Source organism: Heterodontus francisci, chromosome 24 (assembly GCF_036365525.1).
Source record: "Heterodontus francisci isolate sHetFra1 chromosome 24, sHetFra1.hap1, whole genome shotgun sequence".
Classification (NCBI taxonomy): Eukaryota; Metazoa; Chordata; class Chondrichthyes; order Heterodontiformes; family Heterodontidae; genus Heterodontus; species Heterodontus francisci.
In genome coordinates this window covers 55,968,528-55,974,844 of record NC_090394.1, presented here as the reverse complement: position 1 = coordinate 55,974,844, position 6,317 = coordinate 55,968,528, and the positions used below count along the sequence as shown (strand labels likewise).

Genomic DNA, 6,317 nt, shown 5'->3' with positions numbered 1-6,317 from the left:
ATTGAGGTGGTAAGGACAACCACTGTTAAAAAAAGAATAAACCCTGTTGCGGTCAAATAAGAGGAAGGACAAGAGGGGAGCCTTGTGACCCCTCATCACCTGATCATAACAATGTTGACTCGTCCCCAATGACCTAGTTGGTAATGGCACTCTCTGATGTACTAGTGAGTCCATTAGCATCTCAGCTGATAGCATTCTTGCCTCTGAGTTGAAAAAGTTGTGGGCCCAAGTCCCATTTAAGATTTAAGCACAAAAAAATCTAGGCTGACATGCCAGTGCAGTACAGAGGGAGTACACCACTATTAGAGGTGTTGCCTTTCAGGTAAATGTTAAAACAAGGCCCTATCTGTCCTTTCAAGTGGATGTGTAAGATCCCATGGCACTATTGTGAAGAAGAGCAGGGAAGTTATTCCTGATGTCCTGGTCAATGTTTATCATTCAATCAACATCACAAAAACAGATTATCTGTTTGCTGTTTATGGGAGTGTGCTATGCAAAAATTGGCTGCCATGTTTCCTACATTAATACATTCCTACAACAGTGACTACATTTCAAAAGTTCTTAATTGGCTGTAAAGTGCTTTGGGATGTCCTGAAGTTATGAAAGGTGCTATATAAATACAAATCTTTTCCTTTTTAAAAACCAGAAGGTTCCAGGTACAGTTCCTGTGCAGAGTTAGTTGATCTCAGCTGTGCAACAGCAGAATATTACAATTGGCCTTAGTGTCCTTCTCAAGTAAGGGAAAAATCAAGCGGGGAGTCATCTTTGTCTCTACACAGTGATTCTTGTTGTAAAGTACACAAGTAATCATTGGGTACTAATAGGATCAGAATAGGCTTTACTTTTAAGATATTCTTCTTCTTTGGCCTCCTTACCTCGAGAGACAATGGGTAAGCGCCTGGAGGTGGTCAGTGGTGTGTGGAGCAGCGCCTGGAGTGGCTATAAAGGCCAATTCTAGGGTGACAGGCTCTTCCACAGGTGCTGCAGAAAAATTTGTTTGTCGGGGCTGTTACACAGTTGGCTCTCCCCTTGCGCTTCTGTCTTTTTTCCTGCCAACAGCTAAGTCTCTTCGACTCGCCACACTTTAGCCCCGTCTTTATGGCTGCCCGTCAGCTCTGGCGATCGCTGGCAACTGACTCCCACGACTTGTAATCAATGTCACAGGACTTCATGTCGCATTTGCAGACGTCTTTAAAGCGGAGACATGAACGGCCGGTGGGTCTGATACCAGTGGCGAGCTCGCTGTACAATGTGTCTTTGGGGATCCTGCCATCTTCCATGCAGCTCACATGGCCAAGCCATCTCAAGCGCCGCTGACTCAGTAGTGTGTATAAGCTGGGGGTGTTGGCCGCCTCGAGGACTTCTGTGTTAGAGATATGGTCCTGCCACCTGATGCCAAGTATTCTCCGGAGGCAGCGAAGATGGAATGAATTGAGACGTCGCTCTTGGCTGACATACGTTGTCCAGGCCTCGCTGCCATAGAGCAAGGTACTGAGGACACAGGCTTGATACACTCGGACTTTTGTGTTCCGTGTCAGTGCGCCATTTTCCCACACTCTCTTGGCCAGTCTGGACATAGCAGTGGAAGCCTTTCCCATGCACTTGTTGATTTCTGCATCTAGAGAGAGGTTACTGGTGATAGTTGAGCCTAGGTAGGTGAACTCTTGAACCACTTCCAGAGTGTGGTCGCCAATATTGATGGATGGAGCATTTCTGACGTCCTGTCCCATGATGTTCGTTTTCTTGAGGCTGATGGTTAGGCCAAATTAAGGGCAAGAAAAGGTAGTATTTCCTGGTTGGCAGTCAGGACTAGGGGGCATTGTCTAAAATTAGTCAGACTTTTCAGGAGTGCATTAGGAAACATTTCTAAATGCAAAGGATAGTTGAAGGTTCGAACTGTCTTCTGCAAATGGCAATTAATGCTAGATCTGAGATTGATACTTTTTTGTTAACAAACAGTATCAAGGCATATGTGGTAAAGGTGGGTAAATGAAATTAGGGGACAAATCAGCCATGATCTCATTGAATGGTGAAACGGACTCGAGGAGCTAAATAGCCTACTCCTGTTCCTGTGTTCTCCATAGTTGAACAGCCTGCTTACATTCAATGTTTAGGTGTGTTAATCAAGATGGGCCAGTTGGGTATGAAAATGGAGTGCTGCCAATGCCAGTGCAATACAAAGTGCAATGCACATTAGCAGTAGGCCACCCTAAAACCATGCATTTTTATTTACAACTTTTCCTGTAATTGAGTACTGGCACCACAAAGACCAAGCTAGGCCCTTTGCATTATGGTGTCTTAGGGCTAGATGTGTTGTGAGCATAGGCTTTCTGTTTGTGGCATGGAATGTATTCCTTAAATATTTTTTACTTTGTCTGTCTGCAAGCACATACTCATTGGAAGAGGATCCAACCAGATGACCTGCAGCTATCAGGGATGTCCACTCTCAAGCTGGTTGCACATCCTCCCATTCCAATCACCTCTCACCGAGAATTAAACAAGTGCCTGAAAGGAGGCAGGTGCTGGCAGCCACTGCATTTTCAAGTGGCTGCAGCTGTGGCAGGAACTTCTGGGAGTTCTGTCTCCAGATGATCATGGTCATGACCATTACAGTCGGAAACCAGGGGCCCACCGCTTCCTGTCACCACAGTTGCTCTTTCCATAGGGAAGCAATTTTACATAGTGTGAGATTAAGAAATAGAACTAGCACACCACCGGGGGTGGGAAAGAGAAAAATTCATTTGATGTAGGCACTTCAATAAATTATGGCACTTTACTTTCTCCCTTGTTTGGTAATCGTTGCCTTACCTGGAATTGTAAAATCTAGCCTGGGTCCTTTCGACCCAATTTATATATTCATGGAACATACACATTCCATAAAATGGCCTCAAAAACACAATCACAAAATTAGGCGTGTTGCTCATTGGGAGTGCCCATGAGGCCTTGCTGGCAGTGAAACATCTTTCAGAATTGGGGCTATGGTGTAATTGCGGATCTAGTCTGTCAGGATTTGCCCTGATTCAAAGCAGAGTGTAGCTCATTTAAGGAGGGAATCTCACACTGCTTTGGAGTCCGTTCAGGCCTTTACACTCAATTTACACGAGTCTCATGCTGGTGTGAAGAGGTTCCACATTCACATTAATGCTAAACTCATGTGCAGTGTAAACGCTTGTGTGAGTCTTGGGCATTAATTTACCACGCTTGTATTTAGCAGGGTGCTAAATTCTTTGAAAACTTTACATCATGGAAAGCAGACACGTAAGAGTCAAGGAATTTATTTGCCTTTTGTTGGTCCTGGACAGTTTTATAAGGAAAAACTGACAGGGCTGTGGGTAAAGAGTGGAGCTAATTGGATAGCTCTTTTAAAGGGGCATAAGGGCATGATGGCCCCCTTCTGTGCTGTCAGCCGTGGTTCCATTGGTAGCATTTGCACCTGAATCAGGAAGTTGTGGGTTCAAATCGCACTCCAGCATCTTGAGCACAAAAATCTAGGTTTACATTACAGTGTTGTACTGAGGGAATGCTGCACTGTCACAGGTGTCCTCTTTCAAATATTAAATGAAGGCCTGTCTGCTCTGTTGGGTGGATGTAAGATATCTCATGGCACTCTTTTGAAAAAAGAGCAGGCGAATTATGCCTGGTGTCCTAGCAAATATCTATCCATCAATCAACATCAGGAAAAATGATCTGGTCATTATCAGTTTGGTGTTAGTAACTACAATTTAAAAGTATTTAATTGGCTACAAAGCGCTTTGAGACCTCTTGAAGTGATGAAAGGCGCTATTTGCAAGCTCCTTTTAAGGTTTTTATCCTGTGGTCATTTGGTGCCCGACGCTATGACTGATATTGGAAGCTCACATAAATTGCTTCCGCTTTTACACAGAAGCAGCTGTTTCTTTTCCAGGGACGGAACTCAGCTCAGATTTTTCAGCCGTAAAACCAACCCATTCCTGACCAACGGTCACTCGACACACACCACCCAGCAACCCCCTCACGATGCTCTTCCGGGTGAAGTGCTTGTGTTTCCGGGGCAGGAGCAACGACATGGTGTTGGCGCGAGTATTCTCGCGCAGCTGTAGCGGGAGCTGGAGCGGTTAACGGGCGCGCGAGGGGGGTTGGGGCTGAGAGTTGCCGCGAGCTGGACGGAGAGGCCGGGCGGGAGCCGGTGGAGGAGTTGCAGATCCACCGTGGACGCCTGGTTCAGGGTCCTGGGTGCGATCATCAGCAACGTGTCGTCGTCAGGCCGAGACTGGAAGTGACTGGTTAGTTAGTGCAAGCCTCCCGACGTTGAATACAGGCTTTGGAGCGATCAAGTTATTTGGGTCATTATCCTTTGGCTCAGGTCCGGGCAAGAGTGGTGAGTTACTTGTGGGGGTTCCTTGTCAAAACTCAGGCTGTGAGGTGTGGGGGGTGATTTCAGAATTGGAGCTTACCTACCTGGAGACTTATGTTTCAGTATTGAGTATTGGGGGTGATTTACACAAAGGGAAGAACACTTGTGACACATGGGATTTGGGTAACTTTGTGAATGTTAACGTACAGCTACAGTAAACAATTATGAAGCACAATGTTGGCCTTTATTGCAAAAGAGTTAGAGTATAAGAGTAAGGAAGTCTTGCTGCAATTGTACAGGGCTTTGAGACCATACTTGGAGGCTGTGTACAATTGTGGTTTCCTTAGCTATGGAATGATGTGCTTTTCTTGGAGGCTATGCATCAAAGATTCACTAGATTGATTCCTGGGATGAGAGGGTTGTCCTATGAGTCTTCTTTCTTTGGCCTCCTTATCTCGAGAGACAATGGATACGCGCCTGGAGGTGGTCAGTGGTTTGTGAAGGAGTGCCTGGAGTGGCTATAAAGGCCAATTCTAGAGTGACAGGCTCTTCCACAGGTGCTGCAGAGAAATTTGTTTGTCAGGGTTGTTACACAGTTGGCTCTCCCCTTGCGCCTCTGTCTTTTTTCCTGCCAACAGCTAAGTCTCTTCGACTCGCTACACTTTAGCCCCGTCTTTATGGCTGCCCGCCAGCTCTGGCGAACGCTGGCAGCTGACTCCCACGACTTGTGATCAATGTCACAGGATTTCATGTCGCGTTTGCAGACGTCTTTAAAGCGGAGACATGGACGGCCGGTGGGTCTGATACCAGTGGCGAGCTCGCTGTACAATGTGTCTTTGGGGATCCTGCCATCTTCCATGCGGCTCACATGGCCAAGCCATCTCAAGCGCCGCTGACTCAGTAGTGTGTATAAGCTGGGGGATGTTGGCTGCCTCGAGGACTTCTGTGTTGGAGATACGGTCCTGCCACCTGATGCCAAGTATTCTACGGAGGCAGCGAAGATGGAATGAATTGAGACGTCGCTCTTGGCTGACATACGTTGTCCAGGTCTCGCTGCCATAGAGCACCATACTGAGGACACAGGCCTGATACACTCGGACTTTTGTGTTAGGACTTTTGTCCTATGAGTAGAGATTGAGTAAACTATAGAATTCTCTATAGTTTAGAACGAGATGTGATCTCATTGAAATGTATAAAATTCTGAGAGGGCTTGACAGGGTAGATGCTGACCGGCTGTTTCTCCTGGCTGGGGAGTCTTAGAACTTAGACTAGTCTCAGGATAATGGATTGAGAGGAGGAGGAGGAATTTCTTCATTTAGTGGTTTATGAATTTTTGGAATTCTCTACCCCAGAGGGCTGTGGATGTTCTGTGGATAAGTATATTCAAAATTGAGATTGATTAAATTTTTGGATACTAAGGGAATCGATGGATATATAGGGATAGGCTGTAAAAGTGGAACTGAGGGGAAAGATCAGCCATGATCTTATTGAATGGTGGAGCTGTTTTGAGGGGTTGTATGGCCTACTGCTGCTCCTATTTCTTGTGTTCTTATTTCGAAGTAGAGTTTTTTTGTCTTTGATAGAAGTAGCTGCCTTAAGTCTTTGTGTTAATCAAAAGAAGACTGTAATTTCCTCTATTCTGTAAAAACTTTTACCTAGAAGGTGTAAACCGTATCCTTACCAGTACAGGGTACATTTTAAGAACCGTGTCATGGTTATAAAATATGTTGTGACTACATTAGCCCCTTGCAGAGCTAAGACTGTCTGAGATTGGGAAAGGTGAAAGGGAAGCCAGCTGAGATGTAGTCACTCATGTGTAAGGAGGGTAACTGTGAAGGGGTTCATTGACTCAACACTTCAGAAGCTAACACCTTTATTTCAGGGACGGCTGGAGATTGACCCAAGCTGCTCATGAGGATGAGGCTGTGTTAGCTGTGAGTATTAATCTCACACGTACACTTGAGTTGTTTAGTAGACTGGCATG

The 6,317-nt window shown here is 45.7% G+C and overlaps 1 protein-coding gene across 4 annotated transcripts in view; it reads left to right on the top strand.

Annotated features, from left to right (window-relative positions):
* The first annotated feature begins 4,020 nt into the window (after positions 1–4,020).
* The window catches only part of rrn3 (RRN3 homolog, RNA polymerase I transcription factor), a 51,086-nt gene continuing 48,789 nt past the window's right edge, over positions 4,021–6,317 (top strand). For all 4 annotated transcript variants that reach the window (XM_068056241.1, XM_068056240.1, XM_068056243.1 and 1 more), the window contains exon 1: positions 4,021–4,357. The gene's annotated coding sequence lies outside the window, so the exon portion shown is untranslated. The remainder of the gene's footprint in view (positions 4,358–6,317) is intronic.